Below are 24302 nucleotides of genomic sequence, written 5' to 3'. Positions count from 1 at the left end.
AACACAGTGACAGGACACCCCAGAGGCCCGAGCCACAAAGAATTTCCAGAGCCCTGTGGCTAACTCCATGGCTTAGTTTGATCTTGAAGTCATTGTCTTGGATAATCCTCTCAAAACTGTTCCTACACTTAAGAGTCAGTCGGCACGTGACTGAGCTGTCCCCCTCGGGTCCTTTCACACCGACCTGTCAGAGTGGACTTCCAGGGAACACAGATATGTCAAATCATCCAACAGATGCCCCTTTCAAATGAGTTGGAGCAGAACCAACAGATGGGTAAGTCATAAACAAGGAAACATGCAACCTAAGGATTTTCAGCGCATTGGCATAGCTCTTTATATGGAAAACTCAGTCTCTTGGGTGGAACCCGAGTTGCACAGTGGATGAGCTTCAGAAAATTGACTCTTGCCCCAGTTGGAGCTCACGCTTCCTGACAGGAGATATACGGGGACATTTTAAAGTCCAGGCTCATCATTTCAACGAAGTAGGCTTCAATTTCATAGCTCCAAGGAGTAACAAATTTTAATAACTGGGATAAAGGGATTTAGGAGAGAGAAACCCAGTATCCACCCTATTTCTGTCAGTGGCTCAGGCTTCACATTGGGAGGGGGTGGGCCAGAATTGTCTGATCTCTGTTTCTGATTTCCCTCCTCACTGGCATCAGAGGATTTCTCTGCAGGAAAACTAATATCTGACGGGGCTCCAAGTGCTAAGAAAGAGCATTCCACGCTTATTCCAGGCCACCAAGAGGTTCAGGGTCACCGAGTCGCAGGCTGTGAATTTGAACATTTGATGATTTTTGCAGGTGACTGGGTGAACAAAGGAAAACCCAGGAGACACGCAAAGGTAGAAACTAGAAATTTCTCATTTGAATTGTTTAACATGTTTCACTCTAATGGTTCTGAAAATAAAGGGACTGCAAGCCCCTCAAACAAAGTTACTGAGTTTAGTTTTTTGGCCCACACGCTGGAATAGGAAACATGCTCACTAATATTTACAAGGCATCAAGTAAAACAGCCAGGATATTGGCAGGATATTTTTGTTGACGTTGTTTTTATTGTCCATGTGGGCAGGCCAATAATACAATTAAAAAAATCAAATCACCAATTCAATCCTGTCTATTTCTGATTTAATTGTATTCTAGCAACAGCCCAGATTTTACTGAAAACTTTCTATATGCCAGGCACAATGCTAGGCACCGGGAATACAATAATCGATGAAATATTTTCCCTAGCTTCAAGGACTCTTCGACATAATTTTAACAGTTGTATTATGTGTTTACATGTTAGAATTGCCAGAACACTTAGCTCAAGTCAAGGGCTCAGATTAGACTTTGTAGAGATCTTGGCTGAGCTCAGTCTTAAAGAACGTGGAGATAAGTGTATACATTTTTTTTCTGAAGAAGAGAGATCACTTTCTCTCCACTATTTTAGGACACAGAAAGAAGATGACCATCTACAAGCCAGGAAGAGAGCTCTCACCAGAAACTGACCATGCTGGCACCCCAGTCTCAGACTTCAAGCCTCCAGAAGTGTGGAAAAGTTAAGTTCTATTGTTAAGCCACCCAGTCTACAGTGTGGGTTGTTGTTGTTGTTGTTGTGGCAGCCCAACCAGTCTAAGAAAGCAGTTAGGACCATTTTTATAAGAACTGCGTCTGAAATTCAAAAGAGTCGTTAGGACATACAGTTAAGTTGGTTATTCCAGAGGTTAACCTGCCCAATCCTAGTTTATAGCATTAACCAGTGTGGTATATCAGATGCTTTCCCACGGCGATGCCATCGCCGACTATTCCAACAGCATCAGGAAATCAAAAATAAGCAAACCCAGGGGAGGGGTGCAAAGGTCCTGTACCGGACAATGGGCATGACCCCTGTGGTTTGGGGTGTGGAGCAACATCTGTCGCTGACACTTAAGTGCCTGTCCTGCCTTTTCCTCTCCCTGGGAATGGCCACAGATGCTGCCATAGCAGGTGCGCTGCTTCCCTAAGTGGGTTTCCCAGACACATCGCATGCACTGTTCCCACTGAGTCACCTTCGCTCTGCAGCTGCCCAGATCATTTGATTTAGGGGAAAAGACGACAGTACTCGGTTGCTTGAATGTATATTTGGCAGGGAGTAGGGAAATTACCAAATGCTGGAGAGTGTGTTTCTCTAAACTTATCATTGTTACATCCCTTCACTTCTATATATGTTGTTCTTGAGTAATAGAATCAGGACAGGAGCGTGTGCATCTCATTCCCTGAACCTGACCAGCAGGCAAAGCAGTGTGGTGGCAATGAATGTGTTATTGGAGCTCAAACTTGACTACTAAATTCACAATCTGAGATCAAGTCCTTAACCTGTCAACTCCATGCATTCTACTAAGAATTTTTATCATCTAACTTTTGTCATGAATCCAGTGAAAAGTACTAGCAATCTTTAAACTTCAAACCATGTGATTTTCATTTCATTTCATTTTTAACCATGTTGCTGTCCAAGAGTACATACCTCCTTTCTTAAGGAAATAGGACTTATTTTTAAGATCTCTCCTTTAGATCATGTGAGCTGACATTCCTCCCTATAGAAAGCAGCATCCCAGATACCTGTCACTTAAGTAAATGAGATATATATTTTAACCAAAAGGATGAAGTGTTAAAATTTTTTAAATGGTGTCAGTCACAAGCAAGAGCCCAGGGACCACTCACTAGACTTTTGGGTTCCCTTAGAATCTATGAAACCTAACCTGGTGGCTTCTACCAATACCTTGGAGGTAAAGAGTGTGGTTTTAGATTTAGGGAGAATTTAACACTATCTAGAACCATCTTGTTTACTTGCTTCTAAGGATATCTAAGACCTGGGACTTCTCCAATAATGGGTATTCCTATCTAGACTTGATGAGGTGCATTTAGGGGAAACAAACTGGCAATTTTATTTTAACAGGTCTAATGGCAGTCCATCTGGCTCCAGGTAATTTTTAGCCAAACAGCAGAACTTCTGCAGGACATAATAATTTCACAACAATGGACTGATTCTGATTCCAATTGGAAGTCTTTTGTTTTAAAATCACTCTGACAGTATCCTACAAAGCCCATTTCATATCACACTGCCGTTATCTGTTTACTTATTGCCTACTCTGCGAGACTGTAAGCTCCCTGATGACAGACTTTGCCTTATCCACCTCCCTATCCCCAGCACCTCTCACAGACAGTTAAGTTTTGACCCTGGCTATAAAGGTTCCTGCTAGCCATCTTTTACAGTTGTTTATTTTTTTATTTGGCAAACATTTGTATCAATCTAGCATCTGAACTGGAAATCTGCACACAATGGTTGCTCAAAAATGCAAGTCAGTTATAAAAATTTTTAACTGGATAAACTTTTATAGGCCCTGAGCATGCCCTGTCACTGAAGGGACAAATTACACTTTCTCATGCTCAAAGCTTATAGAAGTTTGTGCTGCCTAAAGGAATCCCGACATTCATTTCTACTTGATATTGTAATGTTCTGAAGGCACCCGTCCTTCAAAGACTACTAGATTACCCCCAGCATCCATTCCTCTCCAGACTATTGAGTAAACCTATTGTTTGTTCTTTCTGCAAAAAACACTTTCAACATTTCGAAGATATGAATTGGATGGTCTGTCATGCTAATTTGTTTGATATCTTTTGTAATTTTAAAGATCTTAATACTTATGACGTGTTTTCAATGGCAGATAAGATCAAAGGGCAAAAATGAAAGAAGCTTGAACAGTTTCTGCAGTGCTGATAGTTACATAATTTAATAATAAATAATAAAGTAGGTGATGATATGACCTTAAATTACACATCTGCAAAGTTACTGCCATATCTCTTAGAAATTTTGTAGAAAGTTTTGAACTTTACTTTCTATTATAAGAATATTCACAAATAGGCTGGATATACATCATATACTGAAAGAAACCCAAAACACTATTTCGAAAGAATATATGCACCCCTGTGTTCACTGAAGCATTATTTACAATAGCCAAACTATTGAAGCAACTCAAGTGCCCATCAATAGGAGAGTGGATAAAAAGCTGTGGTACATCTACACAAAGGACTATTGCTCAGCCCTAAAAAAGAATGAAATCTTACCCTTTGCAACAGCATGGGTGGACCTAGAAGGTATTATGCTTAGTGAAATAAGTCAGTCAGAGAAAGACAAATACCATATGATTTCACTTATATGTGGAATCTAAAGAACAATATAAACAAACATACTCATAGATACAGAAGACAAACTGACGCTTGATAGGGGGACTGAATGAAAAGGTGAAGGGATTGAGAAGTAAAAACTGGTAGTTACAAAATAGTCATGGGGATGTAAAGTGCAGCATAGGGAATATAGTCAATAATATTATGATAACTATGTATAATGCCAGTGGGTGCTGGAAATATCAGTAGGAACACTTTGTAAAGTATATGATTATCTAACCACTATGCTGTACACCTGAAACTAATAAAAATAATATTGAATGTAAACTGTAATTGAAAAAAAATTTTTTAAAGAATATTCACAAATAGGGAATTCATGGATCTAGAATTGTTCTCTTTTTTTGAAAGTTAAATTAATTTTAAAGTTAACTTTATAGGATAAATTGTCCAAATTTATTACTGATGAAGAATTAATAATACATTTTGGAAATAATGTTTTATTTGCTTCATTTTGGAGAAAAGTTAAAAATGAATATTCTGAGTTTACTGAAGTTACTTTAAAATTTGTTTTCCTATCTATATTCCAATATCTCACAGAGGATTCGCCACTCTGAATGTTACTGAAACAAAACACAGAAGCATCTCCCCCGTGAATAAAGCCATTGTCAATTCAACTTGCAGCTAAATGAATAAGCAGGACATGGGCTTACTTACTGCATGAACAGCCTTAAATATTAATATGCCTGGCATTCGCTAAAGATGCTCCAAGAGGTACTTAATATGTGCATTACTATTTCATTCTTAACTCTTCATTAGTTTATAATTGAAAGCTGTAGAGAGTCAGAAAGCTGTAACCATTCTCTATAGTTATGGCCTATAATACGTTCAATGAACAATATAATCTTCGTCATTATTTTCTTTTTTCCATGTTATGTTTATTGTGGTCACAATTATTAAAATAATTTTTATGTTTAAAGAATCTAATAAAATTTGGCTTGTATTTTTTTATCTTTTATTCCCTTTATTTTTCTAGGAATTTGTGTAGATTGTGTTTTATAAAAGTACAGATGTATGGATTATAAAGTAAAAAACAAACAAACCAGTCCTCTTCCACAGACGTTCTGAGAAACCCCAGTAGATTATTTCTCTGTATTTCTAAGCTGTCCCAAAATCAGCATTCTACTTTTCCTGAATCACTCCTACCCCAACCTATCTTGACCTCCTGTCTGTCTTAGGCACACCACCCAAAGTATCAAGATAAAAAAAAAAAAAATTAAAAAATTGCAGGCTGTATTTGTGACTCACCAAGGTTAAAACATTTTTAAAAAGTTCACACCAGAGGCTGGGCTAGTGAAGAAATAAGTGGGTGCAGTGGGCTGAGCGGGGCAGGGACAAAGTGACGAGCTTGGGGCCTCTCCACAGCTTTAGATCAATGTTTCCATGTTTCCAAGCTGGAGTGTGGGCCCAGAGTTGCTAGCTCCTCAGTTTTCTGAAGAGGAGCCAGAAATCCCAATTTTTATATAAAAATACACTCATAAAAATGTTAAAATGTAAATCAGATTTTTACAAACCGCAAGAACACCTAAAGAAAATGCATCTGTGAGCCAGTTTTGGCCTAAGACCAATATGGAAACTATTGGGCCACCAAATGCTCTTGATAGAGAAGGTAAGACCAACAACTTGAAAAAGGTTTTTTCAAGTTCAGCCCATAGATGAATTCTGGCAGTTCCCTATCAGCCTTGTCCCACCAACAGAAAACAGCTGCTGGCGTGATCCACAGTTTACAGGAGCACTCTTCCTGCCTCAGTCTAGCCTGGGCACCACCACAATAGGCCTCAGATACCCAAGTGAGCATGAAACAGACCCCATATGGGAAATGCATGCAGGAAACACTCAATAAAAGGACTTGTAACTCTTGGGCTACTTGGCAGGGAGGAGAAGAGTGCTATCTTCTCCCTCAATTCTAGTTGGGAGAGGGGCTTCCATGGGACAACGCAGAGGACCTGATCTTGTTCCTTGCACTGGAAGGAGTGGAGGAGTGGTGCTTGGTTCAGGCATGACACAACACAGTTAAGCCACCTGATAGACTGGCCGTGTGGATTTGGCCTATTCACTCCGTCTGGCAGGCCAAGGGATGTATGAGTCTTACACTAGACACACGTAGGCTCTGGGCCTGTAATTCATTCTCAGAAATGGGGAAAGACCAATGTGCATTTGCTCTCCAGGGATGTCATGTGACTTTCCAGAAATGTGTATAAAAGAGTTTAGAGTGTTATATAAGTACTGAATGGCACTGTTCTTCCACAGGGCTTTCATGGACAAGATAAATGATAGGGGCTCCCTCTCTGCCTTTGAGGGCCTTTCCCAGCCCCTTTGCCTTTTGTCTGCCCCATCTATAAACTATAAGGTATCTGCCCTGAGATCCTGAGATGGCCTTTCCCATTAAAGCCCTATTATTATTCACGTTCTATGGAAAGAACTCACTTTAGGTCTGAATCCCCTACAAGCTGTGGGAGTGTCCAGTCAAACCCAGCACAGTGTAGCAATGATCTCATTATCTAGAGGGGGGTTCATTTAAAGAAATGCTTCATTCACTGTAGGGGTGGGAAGCTCTGGGGTGAAGGTGTGATTTGCATTCGTTGCCGGGCTCTTAACCTGAAAACAAGTGAATTGTGTCTCTGTGCTGGACTCTGCCTTTCCCTTTCCCACCCAGTAGCTCCAAATTCTGTATCCACAAGATCTCCAAAACCCCAATACAAGTCAAACAATGGAGCTCTCAATTTAAAAACTGTAACTCTGGTTTCAGAGAGCTAAGCCAACATTCAACCCCCACCCCCGACTTTTCATAGCACTTAATACTTGTGTCATAGGTTTGGCACTTGATTGCATTGAATTTAGCACATAATTATAACCCTGCTCTCTCATGTTTTTCTTTCATTGCTTCAATAACTTCAATAATACAGCAAGTCTCTGGACAGCAGAGACCACTTTTCACCTTTCATCAGAGATCCATATACTTAGCAAGCACAGTGTTAGACCCAAAGCAGACATGCAATAAATATCCCCTGAGTTGAGCAAAGTGGAGCAAACCACCAGCTTTACCTTCTAATTTGCCCTGTAGTTGATTAGGAGAAAAGGCAAAATGAACTCAGCATTCAGCTTGACCTCGTCTTTTTCACTGCTGTAAAGTCATAAACTTCATTGGGCTTTTGATGGGAAAAGCATGGTATTCCTGAGGCTTTGGCATGGGCATGTCTCAGGGGAGTGCCTTCTAATGAGAAGTGAGTGTCTGGGTGGTAGTGACCATGACTCATTGTCAAGTCTCTATAGGAGCCTGAGTGGCTATAATCTCATAGAAAAAGTATTTCCACTCCATCCTGCTCCTTCCCACACTCAACCTTCCTGCGCCACTCTGTTGCTATAAGCATCCATACTATGTACTGAGTCTGGATACTAAGCGTGGCCCTTGGACCATCAGCATTAGCCTCACCTCAGAACTTATTGTAAATGCAGAATATAAGGTTGCATCTCAGACTTAATAAATCAGGACCTTTGTAACAAGATCCCCAGGTGAGTCATATGCACATTAAAATTTGAGATGTCCTGCTCTAGAGAGGGCCTTATAGGGCATTGTTGAGCAGACAGCCTGGCCCTCTGAGCTAAAGCTACAGAATAACCTGGGTAATCCAGAGAGCTATCCCACATTCTAAATTATCTTTTCTCCCTCAAAAGGAGAAGCTCAACAAAGCAGCAACAGCATATGTTATCTCTAACCCATCAATAGGCACAGAGCTCAAAAGAAATTAGACCAAGCCAAACAGTAAGCAAGATTTTGTTGGTAAGAGTTGTAACGGTGAAAACAGTTTCCTGTGTCCTGCTCTGCCATTCTGCCTGTAGTCATTTATGCTCCAGAGCATCTAGCCCTCAGCACAGTGCTGTTTCAACAAGTTGAGTGTGTCTACTGTGCCTCCAAGGACATATTCTAGTGAAAGTTCAAAACCTTGCCAGACCTGAAAGTACAACAGCAGCTAACTCCTGGGACAAATGTGTAAAGTCACTACAATGGTTCCAGCTTCCTGGAATAAAACTCTGAAACTCAGGTTTGGTCCAAGTTATTGTAGTCTACTATGAGACAAGTCGTTTTCCCTCCCTTCCACTTAGACATGCTCTCTCTGTACAAGTTTCAAGGCCCAACTTAGGTCCCATTTCTTCCACAGCATCTCCCTGATCTCTCCAAACCTCACTGGGGACATCCTCCAATACACTCACGTTTAATAATTTCATGGAGACTTTTCTCCTCCACAAGGTTGTGTAAGTTCTGGGAACAGGGACAACTCCTGTCTTACATTCTATTCTGCACCCAGACCACGCCCATGAATATTGTAGAGATTTATAAATGATTAAGCATATGAGTAAAGGTCTTCAAGTACTCAGTTTGAGTTGGCATAATCATCAGCAAATCCTCTTTCAGAAGGGGCCCTGGAGTATCCCATTAGCCTGGGACACTTCGTCTCACTTCCTAAAAGCCTGCACCCTCCATATCTACACCATCCCACCTGGCTGTGCACTGGGTGGACTGTCCCCTCTCCAGGGATACTTTTGGGAGAGTCCAAGGGGCACTCAGACTTCAGACCTATATGTGGGCCAGGTGATTGGGCAAAGAGATGACCCTCAAACCAAGCAGTTCTTCCACTTTCTCATGATTCTTGGGAGAGTACTGAGCTAGTATTTCACAATGGGAATGACAGGACGAACTGGGAGAAAATAACAGTAATAACAATCGTTTCAGGTTGAGATTGTTCCATCAGGCAAACCATACTCCTGACCTCCATTGGGAAAATAGCTATACTTCGTAGTCCCCCTGAATGTGGTGCTGTCTGCTGGAAGGAATGATCTGAGACAATGACCAAAGACATCCACTGAGCTTTCCTCCTAAGAGTATCGTTGTCCAAAGAAATGATGCATGTGTTATCAGGGCATCTTTTTCCGCTAGATCAGAGGATTCTCCTCCTACACCTATGCTCTCTCCTCTAAAGGGGGCTAAATTAGCATTCTAGAGACCAGATTCGAAAATTAAATCACTAATAATCTTAAATACGTAGTCAGCTGGAAATGGCAGGTGGGGATGGGGACCACCAACTGTAATTCTACACTGCTGTGACTGGCACGAAGGTCAGTCTCCTCCCCAGGACCACTGAATTCACAGTTCGAAGGAATATTACTCACATTGTAGCTTCAGTAATGGGGCCCCATGGCATTTACAGTGCACCACCTACATGTCCTATGTGGGGGTCTTGAGCATTCTGCTTCAAATTATCATTTATTCTTTCTATCCTGTAAAATAAGGTGGAACTTTACTTGGAGCAGGTATGGAGTTGTGAAATAAGGAAAGTTGAATTTTTTGCTTTAAATTGCCCTGAATATAATATCTTCTAGAACTATAGGCTGAACAGGAACCCTCAGGAAATATTCTGGTCCTGTCTCAAGAATAACATTTCACATATCTAGAATTCACTCTGAGTCTTACTTTAAAAAACAACCACACACACACACACACATCCTAAAAAGGGATTGCTAAAATTCTATTGAATGATGCAGTCTTGCCTCTCCCTTTCTCATGCCAAGAATTTCTTCCTGGTCACTAACCCTCCAATGCCATCCCTGTGACAAACAAAGGAGCACAAAATCTATCAAGCACAAAATCTCAGGCTTTCCACGGATCCATGGCCTCTTGCATTTGCAGCGCCTCTCTAGGCACCAGGTGGCTCAGTGCTGAACATTCCTCCAGGTCCCTGACACGTATCCTCACTCTTCCATCATCTTCTCATTAAAGAGAGAAAACTCAGAAGCTGGTTTGTGCAGGTTGGGAATCTAGCAAATATCTGTGGCAAATATTTGTTGTTGGTGGTTGTTTTCTTCCCCTCAATCCACTTTCTATCCACAGACTAGAGGGAGCTGCACCTGTCTTTGAGGTTAGAGAAATGAACGAGGGGCGTGGAATAGAGGCAATCATGTCACCTCAAGAAGCAGGAATAGGAAGTCTCAGTCTCAAAAGGAAAGTTTTTACGAAAAGGTAGTGAAAGATCTACCACTTTGCTTTTTCCTTTGAAAAGAAGTCAATGGTCATTTAGTGTTTAAATGAGAACAAAGACCCCAGGGGAGAAAGGTGAAGGTAAATATTTGTGCTAATGTGTCATTGCATTTTACACAATGGGACAGCCATCTTTGAAATCTGACCAGTTTCATATCTCCAGGTTGTTCTTTTTTTTTTTTTTATTTGCTCTCTTAGGTTGTCAGCCACCAAAGCTGCTGCTGAATACAAGGACACTGAGGGGCATTTGGCCAACATGACCTCAGAAATATTGACACTGCAATGAGATTATGATATCATTCAGTTTCTGCATGGCTATCGCCTCTGCCAGTAATATTCCAATGTGTCCCTCAAGGATGTGGTAAATGTTGGTTTAAGATAAAAAAGCAAAGACAAATATTAGCACGCTACATAAAAGTACTACTTCCCAGGAAAGCTGTGCTTCTTAGCACGGGCTGCTTGGATCCCATCACTAGAGAGTCTGATTTCATTGGTCTCAAGTGCAGTCTGGGCACCACGACTTTTAAAAACTCCTACAGTGATTCTAATAAGCAGCTTTGATTGAGAAACATTGCACTCGTGAACTGCCAGATTATTTTGTACTCGGGACAATAATTAAAAGTGGTTTGATGAGTGTGTGCTAGATGTTAAAAGAGGGACTGCAGAGACTAGGGAAGGGTGCAATTAAAGATAAATAGCGGAAGAAGAAATGCCACCCAGCCCCAACAGAAAATCTAGTGAGGAGACAAAAGGTACAAATAACAATAACAAAAGGTGGAGACTGAGTAGTACAATCCTGCAGCCCAGAAAAAAAAAATGTCACAGGAGACCTAGCAGTTTAGTGAAAACCCGTAAGGTCACTAGACAATTCCTGCTTCATGTACTGGGACCATCATTTGAGTGTGAGTGGCACCCCTCTCCCTCCCCTTCCCATAGCCCCTAAAGGACTGGGTGCTGTCATCAGGTGCCCTAGGGCTCTAGGGGATTTCCTTCAGAGGTGGGGATTGCCACACTGGCCCAGAGGCTCCTGGCAAGCACCCGTTTGCCAGAGCCTGGAGGAAGGTGAGCAGGGTGATGTCAGAGAAGCCTCTGGCTAAACAGCTTCAGCTTCCTGATGCCCAGGAACACCCCTTTCCTTTCCATCTCCTCAGGGCCAGGGCCTTCGGGTTTCCCACAAACTCCTTTCTTCACACTAGTGGGCAGACTGCGATCCAACCACATGGCAATGACTGACAGGTGACCACCCCTAGGGTTAACTACCTTCCCTCACATATTGAAGGAAGGGGCTCTGCTTCCAATTAAGGAACCTGAGGTCCTGGGAAAGATCTGAAAGAGCTGGGGCAGAAGTGAAAGGAATAACTTCTCTATGTCCCTAATATGCAGAAATGAGAGAGCAAGGGACAGGACAACTACTACGTAACAAGTACCAGTTAGGATGATGTGAGTTATCACTATGTGAAATATCAAGAAAAAGTGTTGATACTGATAGTCTTCTAGAATCTATAGTCAATTTCATGATAAGAAAGTTTCACTATAACCTAGGTGTTAATAATTACGTATTTTTCTATGAATAATTATCTATTTTGCTCTGAATTCTTTATCACAGGTATTTAATTCATTCCCTTAACACAATAATTATGTATATCATTAAACACATTTCACCTCTGAGTCATTTGGTTAGGAAAAAATAGCTCTATTCAGGGACGTTTAATCCTTGGACCTGTTGGTTTGGTGACAGGTTTACAACATCCAGGGAATACTATTCCCAGAAGTTTCCTCACCCTGGGGCCTTTGTCTTCTTCTGCCTTTGTCAAAATATATCCATCAGGATAAGACTTCTGACTATGATAAAATAAGAAGTCAGCAAATCCTCTCCTGAAAAACAACTATAAGATTGGGTAGAATTGCCAAAAACAACCATATCAGGGCTCTGGAAACGAAGCAAAGACAAATGACAAATTGAGAGAAGCATTTACGTATAAAATAGGACACACTCTGGTAAGAACAAAAGCATTCTGTGGCATTCTTGCCTGGGGCTGTTCTTGCCATCCCTCCAGCTCAGGCAGGGCAGGGCCCGCCATAAAAACCAGCAGCTTCCCTGCTAGAGAGGCCTATTTGTGCCCAGCGGGACTGTCAATAAAAGCAGCAAGCCTGGCAGGAAATCAATGGGGATGCAGTCATAGTTGGGGTGAAGAGTAGACTGGCAGGCTAACCAGACATTTAATGGGTAGATCCTGGAAATGAGAGCATGATAGAAGACCCAGATAAGACTCCAAGTTGGGTGGGATGCTCCACACACACACCAGAGAGACCCATGCGAGCCTAGTAGGAAGGAAAAGCCAGGGCCGCTTGAGAGCTGCCCAGCTTTGAACAGGCCCCAGCCGCGCACCCAGGCCTGTCAGCAGCGGGCCGAGCTCTGCTGCTGGACGCGCCGAGCACAGCCTCGGGCCACTCGCTGGCTGACCACGGAGCGATGCAGACGCAGGAGCAACCCCTAGGAAGCCAGACTCATAAAATGAAAATAAGAATTTTACAAAAACAACTCTGACATCATGGAGGAGACAGATTCTGCAGATTAAGTCCAGGCAAGTTACTAAAACAACAGCAGCGGCAAAAACAACAAAATAGCAACAACATTCAGGGGGAAACTATCAGAAGAGAGTTTTACTGTGACTTATTTTCTAAAACAATAGGTTTTCTACAAAATACTACAAGACAGGCGAATGAATAACATGGTATGACCTATATTCAGGAAAATATCAGTCAATAGGAACTGTCTCTGAATGGGCTCTGATGTTGGATTTAGCACATAAAGAAATTAACCAAAATAAAGCAAAATAATAAATGTCTACAGAAAAACTGAACAGAACATGAATATCCTGTGGGACAGTATCATTCAGTCAAACGTATGTAAGCAGAGTCTCTGCAGAAGAGGACTGAAGCAGGAAAAGTAGGAGGAAATAAGGGCCACACATAGGCATTTAGTAACAAATTCTGCAAAACCAAGATAAAGAGACTATTCTAAAGGTAAATGGGTGAACACTATATAGAGGTACAACAATTAAAACGATGGCTGTCTTTTCAAGGAAAACAATGCAACCCTGCTTTTAAAAAGGGGTCTATCAACATAGAGGTCTTTATATTCAGTTGTGATATTCTTTAAAACAAAGATGAAATAAAGACATTTTCATGATGAAGCTGAGAGAATCCATCACCAGTAGGCCTATCCTGTGAGGAATGCTAAACCAAGTTCTTCAGGCTGAAGTGAAATGATACCAGTTTTTAAATTGGCAATTTGGTTCTACAGGAAGGTTTAAAAAGTGCCTGAACTGGTAAATGAGTGGGTAAATACATAATACTATTTTCCCCCTAATTTCTTTGAAAGATACACAGGGTTTGGCAAAAGTAGGTTTATAGTTATGAATCTGCGAAACAGAGGTTTTTTTGTATTATTTACTTACTAATGATTGTGTTGCTTATTGGTATTATTTGTCTTCTTAGTCCAAGTGCTCTGTGCCATTGTGACATTCTTTTGAGTTAGTAAAGCTATTGTAATAATCACAACCTGCATGTTTTTTTCCATATGAACAACTGTAAACTTATTTTTGCCCACGCCTTATGTTTAAAGTAAAAGTTGGAAACATTGTACTTTGGGGTTTGTAACATGTAGTAGCAAATTATATGACAGCAATAGCAAAAGGACAGGAAAAAAATGGAATTATAGTGTAAGCAGCTTACATCATACATAGAGTGGTGTTATATTAATTCAAGTTATACTGTAGTAAATTAGGTACATGTACTATAATCCCTAGAACAACTACTGAAGAATAAAGCGAAAGGATACAGATAAAAGGAAGAGAGGACACAAAATAAAGCATTAAATATACATGTATTTGACAAAGGATGTGGATTTGGGCTAAACAAAGGACTCTTAACAATAAACTATAATTTTTGAAAAGACAAACAACCCAACACAAATGAGCAAAACACCTGAACAGACATTTCACAAAAGAAGATATCAAGATGCTCAACATTGTTAGTCGTCAGGGAAATGCAAATTAAAACCACAAGGAGATCCATTACACATCCACTAAATGGTTAAAATTAAAAAGCCTACCCCGGCTGGCGTGGCTCAGTGGTTGAGCATCAACCTATGATCTAGGAGACTGCGGTTCGATTCCCGGTCAGGGCACATGCCCGGATTGTGGGCTCGATTCCCAGCAAAGGGTGTGCAGGAGGCAGCAGGTGAATGACTCTCTCATCACTGATGTTTCTATCTCTCTCTCCCTTCCTCTCTCTGAAATCAATAAAAAGTATATTTTTAAAAAAGCTAAAATGTCAAATATTACTTATGATCCTGTAATTCTGCTCCCCAAAGAAATACAAACATACATCCACACAGTAAATTCTACAAGAACGTTCATTGCACCTTTATTCATGAGAGCCAAAAGCTAAATCTAACAGGATATCCATCAACAGGAACATAGATAAATAAGTTGTGGTGCATTATATACTGGAACACAACTGAATGACAACCAAAAAGACTGTAGTATGAATGCATGCAAGAACATGGCTCAGTTTCAAGGACCAGCTGTTGAGGGAGTGGGGGGAAGTCAGACACAAAACAGTTCATACTGTGTGAGTCCATTTATGTGAATTTCAAGAACAGGCAAGCAGGCAGAGCATGAGGGTAAATCAGAACAGAGGCTGACTTTCCGGATAGGGGCAGAGGTTCCACTCGGAAGGGGCATAAGGAAATTTCCTAGATTGATGGCAATGTTCTATGTCTTAACTCAGATATATAAATTTGTCAAAATTTGTACATTTTATGGTAATTACATTTCCATGATTTAGCTACATACATCTCCATAAAAATACCAAAATACGTTATTACTTCCTTGCTGTATTTCACTGCCTATGATTTCCCCTCAAAGCTATTTAAGAGGGAAGGTACAGATTTGATACCACAAATTCTGCTCAGCTCTCGGGCCTTGAATATGCTTTACAGTTCTCAGCTGTGGTTATCCCCAAACTTATTTAAAATGAGGGGACTTTCCAACCACAAATAAAGAATCAAATTTATGATCAACCCACCGTAAGCTAACATGTTGGTGGGTGTCTGCGTACCCAGAAGGAACAAAATAAGTATCTATATTCTGCTAATCTTAGTGGAAAACCTGACATTTGTACATAACATAGGACTTGGAAGCCATAAATCTGAAACCCCCGAATTGCAAATTAACAGATTTCCTTTCTTACTGAGAAATAAGAATCATGTTTACGAGTGGCACCCATAGAATTTGGAGGGGGAGGTTTTGCCTATTAATAGCTTCCCTAACAAACCTAAAAACATGTTTGTAAACCTTTTACCTCTAGACACCTATGGAACATGAGAGCCCGAGGGCTTCATAGTGACTTAAAAGGATTTTAAAACTACAAGTATTCAAATAACTAAGAAATTAACCAGTTACCCTGGTTCAAGCTTAGAACATTGTTAAAGAATTGAGCAATCTGTGGTTGCTGAAGAGTTAAGAACTCAGGGACCAGGACAGAAGTGACGAGAATTTATGGTGAATTAATCATAATTCCTACAGTTTTCAGAGCAAAATCAAAATTCTGGGTAAGATGCTGACAAAGACGAGTGAGTATGTGAGGAGAGCATCTACTTACTTCCATCCTCCTGTAGTAGCTCCCTCCCCTCACTCAAGGTTTCACTTTCCACAGTTTCAGTTGCTTAAAGTCAATCGCAGTACAAAAATATTATAGAGAAAATTCCAGAAATAAACAATTTAGAAGTTTTAAATTGCACACCACTCTGAGTCGCATGATGAAATCTTGCTCCCTCCCACCCGAGACATGCATATCCCTTTGTCCAGCATATCCACACTGTATATGCCATTCAACCTTTAGCAGCCGCCCCCGTTAACAACTTGACTTTCACGGTATGGCTGCACTTGTGTTTAAGCAGCCCTTATTTTACTTAATAACGGTCCCAAAATGCAAGAGTAATCATGCTGGCAATTCAGATATGCCAAAGAGAAGCCATGAAGTGCTTCCTTTAAGTGGGAAGTGATGTGTGTACAGGAAAAAACATTTTATATATAGGATTTGGTACTATCCAGTTTCAGGCACTCACTGGGGGCCGCAGAATGCATCCCCCATGGATAAGAGGGGACTACTGTGTTGTTAAAACCAATTTCTAGTCCAGGCCTATTTCTCGGCAATAGTTTTTAAAAGATAATGCTAGAGAATTTTGGTGTACTGGATAAAAACATTTCACCTTTAAAATAAAATAATTATCAGTGATTGGGGTAGGAGAAATTAAGCACAGGGTTAAAAAGATGGGCTAAAAAACTGATATATCCAGGTTCAAATTTTAGGTCTGCCCTTTGTGTGACCTGATGCATGCAGGTTACTCAGCCTTCTGTTTCTGGATTCCCTGATTTGCAAAGTAGGAACAATAATTTCACAAGAACATTGCAAATGTTAAATGCAATGATATATAGTGCTGAAATAACCATTAAGGCTCCTGCCCAGGGCGCTATGTTAGCAAACAGGAACTCAGATGACTTTCCTGTCCCTGTCAATGCCCTGCTTGACTAGAAACATAGTGTACTCAGTCACCCTACCCCAAACACGAAGCCAGTTCTGGGCCTCTCAACCCAAGCAAGGTTGATTATGTGGCCCCAGCCACATTATATATATATTTTTTAAAATATAAAATATATTTTATATTTTTCTCTCCCTTTATTTTTTATCCTATAAAAGCGTCCTCATTTCTGCCTCCATTTTGCAGGTTTCCAAAAGGAGACGGCTGCTCTAGGAAATGTTAAGTCAAGTTTGTATCACCTAAATTGTCTTCTTTAATCATTTTTAATATATAAAGTACTTAGAATAGCTAGTGACAAGTAATAATTTTTCAGTAAATGATAGCTATTATTATGGTGTCCTTTTATAATTCTCAGAAATAATAAAAAAGTAATTTAGGGATAAAACGTTATCAATGTTCAGTCTTTATCCCAAAGAATTTAAACTATTGTACTTTTTATATCATATACATAGAGTTGTCATATGTTTAGCTGAGAAAAAGAATGCCTAAGCCATGTGATAAAAGTAAACCCATTCTTTTTTACCCTTTACAGTTACCATTCTATAGCTATTCATAAGGGAGCATTTCCTGCTCATTAAAAAAATCGGTCGTCATTATGTCCCACCTTGAAAGAAACTGGTGATGACAGGAGGGAAATGATACGCACTTCTGCTATACCTGGCTGGTTAGTTCACAGCTCGCCTCTGTGGTTTGACTGGTGATAAAGTTAGATTTTTCATAGCAAGGCGAGTTCTAAGGATTCTTTATAAGAAGATTGTTGTTGTTTTATTCCTGGAACATGGAGAAAAGCTGTGGCAGATGTCCAGGGGCTTTTTTACTCTATCAAGTCCTGATATATTTTAACTGTTTCAAAAGAATCTGTGGTAGGGCAGGTTCCCCAGGGAACAGACTCTGAGACTGAAATTGCATGCAAGAGTTTTTTGGGGGGATGGCTGTTCTGATTGGGCCAAGACAGAGGCTGGCTGTGATGTGTGCACAACAGAGGCCTCAGCTAATCCTCCTGCCTTGGAGCAGGAGGACCAGCCATTGGGAGGGGGCTGTCCCTGCGGAGGGTGCATGACCTTGGGCAGGCAGAGCTGATGCCCGAGGGCGACACCTGGAGGATAATTGACTATGAGTGTCAGCTGCCACACTTGCGTCAGCTGGGACAATGAGTACCTGAGCCCTGCGTGGGATCCCAGTGGAGCATCACTGCGGCGCCCACAGCCTCAGAGACTGAGAGCCTCGCCTGGCGCTGACCAATGACTAAATGGCCGCAGCTGTCGATTTCACATAAATACCAAATTAAATTAAAGCAACAGTTGTTGCTGTTCTTGTTGCTGCTATTTTTAGCTTATCTTTGACTCTCTGGAAGATTTGAACTTCCACTCCCTAAACTAGGCTTTTTCTTTCTTTTTTTTTTTTAAATCATGGGTCCTTGTTGCTATTTAGAATGGACCAGAAGGGCAATCCTGCATCTGAAGGAGAATGCATTTTCCTATCAGAGAGATCCCCACACTGCTACTTTGGGCTTGATATGGTCCTGTTTAGGATAAGGCCCTGAAGTAGAGAAACTATGATCTCAGGGTTTGGATTTTAAATTAAAGCTCTGTTTGTTGCTACAGCTGAGAGCGATTTGTATGTGTGTCGGGGAGGGGAGGGAAAATTGAGTTTATTGCCATTATGGGCAAAATATACTGGTTTCTGTTCCTGAACTGAAATTTAACAAATACATCTTTACATATTACGGAAGCCACAGGCTGATGTGTGGCCTGTGGAACGAAGCCTGGGAGGGCGGCTCGCGGGGCTGCGAGGCGGAGAGGTCGGAACAGAACGTCCCGCTGGTATGTGAGGCCGCTGCCCAAGCAGCGGGCAGATGGCTGCTTTCTTCCAGAAAACAGCTGCTTTGGAATTTCTGTGGTTAGGTTTTGGGGGGAAAGCTGATAAAGTGAGGAAGATATACATGATAAAGTGAAGAGGGAAAAAAAGAAAGAGGAAGATTAATGAGAGAGAGAAAGAATGAAGGAAATAATTACATTTTCCCTTTGTGTGGTCAATAACCAGACACACTTTAACTCAAAGAAAGGGAGAGGAGGGCAGCAGAGAATGGCTGCTCCCTCACACCACAGCCTCTGCCCCGCTGGCCAACTGAGTTTGATGAGATGCAATGATGATGATGATGATGGTGATGGGAGAAGTGAAAAGGGGTGAAGCAAAGAAGGAGCAGGAGGTAACAAAAGAGAGAGAGAGAAAAACCAAAGCCATAGCTGAAGTAGGACGGATGCCTCATGAGTCCATGGACTTGCCTCAAGATCTTTTCCGTTGGAAAAGTTTTTTTGAAATTTTGCAAATCTCGCCTGAAGTGCTTTGAAGAAACGAACACTCAAAGCGAACGCATCTGGTTTAGTAGGAAAAAGATGGGGCTTGCAGTGAGAAGATCTGTTTCCTGTCACATCTTGGCCACTTACTAGCCGATTCGTTCTGGTTTCATCATTAATCTCGCCGATCCCTGTCTATGAAATGGAGCACAAAGAGTTAACATAAAAATCAAGAAATAAATATGAATGACAGTGTTTTGCATCCTATACGACACTAAACAAATCCAATACCAGAATTTTTAGAGATAATGCATTTGTGTGGTTAATTCTCTGAATCAGAAAATAAAGAATTCTGATACTTTTTCTTTTTTGTTTAGCTTTGTTGCACACCACCTGAAGAAATTTTAAATTTCTTTCATCTCTGAGTCAATGAGATGACATTTTCTCTCTTAGGCATGAAGCAGTGATGGACATTCATTTAAAAATGGAGAGGTGACTGGTGAACTTTAAAGTTCATATAAAGCCAGCATTTACTAAATTCAAGTTGTCTTTACATTTTATGCTGATAAAACTACACCTCCTTTGGAAATCTCTATCAAAAAGTGTGTTTATTTTCAAAATATAACCATCTTAATGTTCCCAAGGATGACTCTACAACAGTGCAAGATACGATTATCTGCTTTTGAATCACCAAAGATTCATTAAGGATAGCTTTGTGATTGTGGCAAATATATTTGGATTATTTCAACTCTTTCAGAACGATTATCTGTAGATATGTGAACTTCATTTAAGCCAAAGATCCCATTCCTTACCACATGAGATAGCTAGGATTTTCCTGTAGCCACTGATTTCTGGAGCAAAATAGAGCCCAAACCTGTAGACATATGCACATTTTCATTTGCCTTTCAGCTGAGCTTTTCCTCCTCAGATTTTATCACCTGCACGTAAGTGGTCACATTTTTGCATTCACGTGTGTGGGCACACATTGTCCATACTCCTCCATTTCCCGTCTTTGCTTCTGCATTCAAATCTCTCCCATATCCAGAACGCAGTACCCATATGTTGACATAGTTAAGTGGTTAACCCCAAAACTTCTCAATCTTCCTCCTCCTCTCCCCTGGATTCATTTGCTATTTTTGGAAGAACTTTAAGAAAGATATCCCGCCTCCTCAAAGGTAACAGACATGATGAACATAACCCAAAAAAGGCAAAAATCTTCCTCACGAGGACCCATGAAAAACAAGAATGACATCTGGATTCCATAAGGTAGATTTCTCATTTACTGCTAAAATGATTCCTGATTTTTCTGTTGCAGAACCATAAAGCAAAAGAGGCTGTTAAAACCCACCCATGCTTCAGAACAACTCAGTTTGATTTAGATCAATGCTTAACCTGCTTTCAGTGAAATGTTACCAAGTGCAGGAGGTTTGATATCCCCAGGGCTGAAATTCAGGGTAATGATTAAGTTATAGTCACCATTAATCACAAAAGGGCGCTTCTCTCCATATGGAATAGACTCCAAGAAATTTTCATTTTCATTTTCAAGCTCTATGAATTATACTTAGAATAAAAGAAAACGAACATTCTAAGATTCCCAGTAATCTGAAAAGTCTGTTTATGTGACAGCATAAAGAATGATGGAAGCTTTGTTCCCCTCCCAGGGCTCTGCTCATTTTCAGTCAATGCTTATGGTTTGTGATGTCTGAGGAATTAAAGGCATCGCCCTGAGACGGTGATCTGCGCCCGGCCCTGCATTTCAGAAGCTGATCCGACGCACGCCAGCATATTTTGCTGTTAGGTAAGATGTGGTGAGGGCACCTTGGAGTTACTCCGCCAGTAGTTGATGTCTCTGGGAAATGAGCATTCTAGGGCAGGAAATTCTTCCCCGCTCCTGGGCGGGTGTTTAGGCTGTTGCCTCCGGTGAAATGTTTGCTCTTCCTCCTGTAGTTCTCAGTGTATTCAAATACTTTGTCCCCTTCAAATGCCACCTCCTCTCTAGGCTTCTCCCTCATTCCCCACAATCAGGCTGAACTGTTTGTTTCTCTGCGCTCACTGCGATGTACTATTTGTCCCTCTATTTTGCACCCGTCTATCCTTCCTTTTCTTATAGTTAGTTAATCTCATCTATGTTTCCTTGTCTCCAACAGAAATGCCTGAGTGCTTCTGAGTGTCCCAGATAAAGTGGGATAAACTGAAGTAAGACTTGGTTTAAACCAAATTATTTTGGCTCTGATAGCTAAGCTATGTTTTGTCCAAGAAGATTTTTAAAAAAACACCTCTAGTCCAGCACCTCTCTTTTGATTTCACATCCAGAATTTTACAGGGAAACATTTTTGTTTTCATGTCTCCTGAGCTTGTTTTGTCCTCATGCTGTACCAGGGATGTTGCAGAGGTCAAAAATATAAAGCGCTGAGAATAGCCCATAGCTCAGGAAATCAAACAGATTCCACTATACATCTCGGAAAGGCAGAGGCAAGACCATCCCAGAAGGACATTGATTTAGGGATGCTTGTTTTATTCCAGTCCCCTGGCTACCACGGAGAAAAGTATCCTACACCCCACACCCCCACAATGAACTCTTCCTACAAGTATCAGATCAACTCTTGCTCCCAAATCAATTCCTCATAAAAGCAGGCTCCGATCCACCTAAAAGAAACAGTGCCCAGAGGATAAACACACCACAAACAGTACTTGCTTTACTTTGAATATAACAAATGTAGGGCCGTGCAAAACTTAGGGCGCAAAAAGGAGCAGAGGCCAACCTGCCACCATCTCCCCCTCACTCATGTCCCCAAGATTCTTACTTTTCCCCAAATGTTCTCAAACAGCTAATTCATTGGTAATCCTAAAAGTGAAGATTAAGACATTTTCCATGGAATTGGTTCATGAGAGGTGTTATTCTTATTTGTGTGGTCACTGGCTCTATAGTTATCCTATGGCAAGTGGGTGAGTCGAGGATACATCAGGGCCGAAGACCCAAGCTGAGATGCACCTTCCCTAGAGACAAAATACATTATTTTTCTTAAAATTGTTTTTAGCACATTACACAGTTTTAATTCAACTCTTAACCTTCAGTGCTTTTGTCCTCAAGATAAAGGTGATGAGATGGCTAATTTGGTAGCAGTGAGGCGGTATTTGGACTTTGCCCAGGTAGAAAACCGAAACTCTCTTTTCCAGTCCTGCTTACACAGTCCAGTTTTCTAGGATAATGGGAAAGAGAAAAGCAAAGGATGAGTTAATTCTTGAGACCATTCAGGAAAAAAATCCCCGATGTGGTGCACTGTTTAGAATTATTCAAATACCTGAAACCTGCAACCCTAGGCAAGGATGCATGAGAAAAGCACAGGAGACTTGGGGTCCTTTGTTACCTGCCAGCACAGCTGCCTTCTGAAGGGACAAGGCCTATGACCAGGTAATGCCGAGGCTGCGGGGCCCGGTGTGATGGGCGAGAGAGGAGGAGTCTTTAATAAACAGGGATCCTGAGGAGAGCTGTCTCACTCGGAAAGGGGACTGGGGCACGGGGAATGCAAACTGTAAGGCTCACAGTCTGAGCAACTTGGCCTGTTTCACTTCCTACTGCTTCCCTCCCATCGCCTCCTGTTTCAGAGGCTTAACTGTGTGTCAGGACACGGCCAGAAAGAACTGAGAATGCAGTGCAGGGAGAATCTGCCATCCTGCAAACTATACTAAGTTTCTTCTTTTTTTCTGAAGTCCTTAAGAACACATGAAGAACATGTTTCACTTCATTATCTGTTTTGTTGTCAGAAGTGCTTGCAATGATCAGAAGCGTAAAGGTCCCTTCCCCTTTAAAAAGCCATGTGGTAGAACAACAGCTGCATTTTTTATGTAGGCAAATCAGTCAGGAGTGAATGACTTAGGGACAGTACAAGACACACAGAGTGGTGTTCTGAATATCCCCTTTGAGGGCAGTTGAAGGCCAGAGAAGAAAGAAATGAGGAGCTAGAAAACCTGAGGCTTCAGATGGCACGGGGGATAGGTCAAGGGGAGAAATCTTCTGATTACTTAAGAATATATTTATAGCTTCCACTAAATAGCAGAAGAAATTAATATCTATTCTTTAAATAGTCACTTAATACAAGATAACAATTATTGTGCCAGAAGATCAGAAAATAGCCAGGGGAACCCATAGTATCGTGTGTGTGTGTGTGTGAGAGAGAGAGAGAGAGAGAGAGAGAGAGAGGGAGAGAGAGAGGGAGACAGAGAGAGGGAGAGAGAGACAGAGAGACTAAAGCAGAGATCAACATAGATCACTGAAATAACAAATTATTTATTTCAATGTCTGAGTGGTTTATGTAACCCCCATTCCAAAGCACCTCTTAACATTTATCTTACTGGATGAGTCCATGATTGATTAGGAGTAAGGTTAACAAATAGATTTGTTATAGTCAAAATCGTTGATTACAATGAAGCCTCCTAAGCACACACTGCAGGATGGCGCTCAGAAAGGGAGAGGGAGAGAGAAGGGACTGGGGAAGGGGTCTGGGAGGGCCCGGGCCATCAGGCTCAGCTCATACCCCACTCCCGTCTTTGAGAGCAGAGTGCTGGTTACCTTGAGACACAAGTCCTGTTCTGCAACAGCCTTTGTCATCTCCATGGTCTTTATGATCCCCATCACATTACTCATAGTTCCAGGAAATTTACCTCCTACTCTATGGTAATTTATCTCTCCACTTACAGAAGGGACAAAAAATCACCTGCTCTTTCTTGTCCTTAATGGAGATTTTCCTCCTCTTTGTTTAGTCAAATTCAAGTTTCCTGCTTCAAAGAGAAGGGGTGTGTGTGTGTGTGTCTGTATTACATTGCAAGCCCAGGTTCGACTGGCTTTGCAATGGAGCTTGTTTTAAAACTGGCCACACCACTGACTAATGCCAATGTTGAGACATCCTCTAAGGCCAACTCTAGGGTAAATATGGAACATTTGACATGTATACCCTGTGGAGGATTACAAATGTCTGCTAGAACCTGAGAAAAATGTTTGTAGAGGGTAAATCACTTCACAGGTAAAGAGCACATCTGAATGGGACTAAATACTGAAAAGATGTCAGATCACCCAAAATTAATTTAACACAGTAAATGTGATTTCAATCAAAATACCAAAGGAAATTTCTTTGTTGTTTTTAATATTTGACTTGACAAAA

Source organism: Miniopterus natalensis, chromosome 1 (genome assembly GCF_054644295.1).
Source record: "Miniopterus natalensis isolate mMinNat1 chromosome 1, mMinNat1.hap1, whole genome shotgun sequence".
Taxonomy (NCBI): domain Eukaryota; kingdom Metazoa; phylum Chordata; class Mammalia; order Chiroptera; family Miniopteridae; genus Miniopterus; species Miniopterus natalensis.
Note: the sequence above shows the minus strand (reverse complement) of the source record.